The sequence below is a fragment of the Tupaia chinensis genome, unplaced genomic scaffold (assembly GCF_000334495.1).
Source record: "Tupaia chinensis unplaced genomic scaffold, TupChi_1.0 Scaffold000416_1, whole genome shotgun sequence".
NCBI lineage: Eukaryota > Metazoa > Chordata > Mammalia > Scandentia > Tupaiidae > Tupaia > Tupaia belangeri.
The window spans coordinates 3,040,983-3,041,754 of record NW_006159921.1 but is presented as its reverse complement, the minus strand read 5'-3'; the positions used below and the strand labels follow the sequence as shown (position 1 = coordinate 3,041,754).

Sequence of the window (772 nt, the reverse complement as noted above, 5' to 3'; positions counted from 1 at the left end):
TTTTGGCATGCTCTTGAGCAAGAGTGGATCAGCCCAGGCTGGTGCCAGAGCACTGCTCCCTTCCCTGTCCTCTGGGGAATGAGCTTCAGGTCCGTCTTCTGACCAGGGGTATTTGAGCCCAGAGCAGCAGTCAGGGTTGCACAAATTGGGCCTACACAGAGAAAAAGGAGGCCTTCGTTCCTTTGCCACATCTGGCAAAGAAGTGAACAGGGTCCTGAGTAGGGATAAGAATGGGTCCCCCAGACAGGTCATGAGGACTCATTCTAGCTCTGCTCATTCTAGCTAACTCAAAGTTAGCACTCGATGGCCCAGACCTGGGGCCTTGGAGACTAAACACATATGGTCTGAGGGGCTGCTGGGGAAGTTGGGCATTGGTCCAGCTCCTGGGACCGCATGGACCTGTGACTCTATCCCCTTCCCCCGCCCTATGGATGCCTTCCTGGGCTTCCCAGTTCACCATTTGTGTCTGCCCCAGCAGCTGTGGCTGGGCGCGGCTGCCAGTTAAGCAAGTGGGGCTGTAAGTGACAGGCTAAAATTAGGTGTATCAACACCCCCAGTCCTCCTTTCACTTTGGTTGTTCTGAGCCTTCTAGACTGAGCTGACAGTCACCTGCCAAACTTGAGGAGGGGGTGTGGGGTGGGGGCCTCCCAGGGATGTGCGTTTGGAAAGTGCTATGTTACTGGCTGCTCTGAGCTGGTGTGTGTGTGTGTGTGTGTGTGTGTGTGTGTGTGTGTGTGTGTGTGTGTGTGGTGTTCTCCCCCCCGCGGTCTGT

The 772-nt window shown here is 55.6% G+C and overlaps 1 protein-coding gene across 1 annotated transcript in view; it reads left to right on the top strand.

The window, feature by feature from the left end:
• Positions 1-772, top strand: part of AKAP1 (A-kinase anchoring protein 1) — a 20,585-nt gene that overhangs the window by 8,179 nt on the left and 11,634 nt on the right. The window lies entirely within an intron of this gene.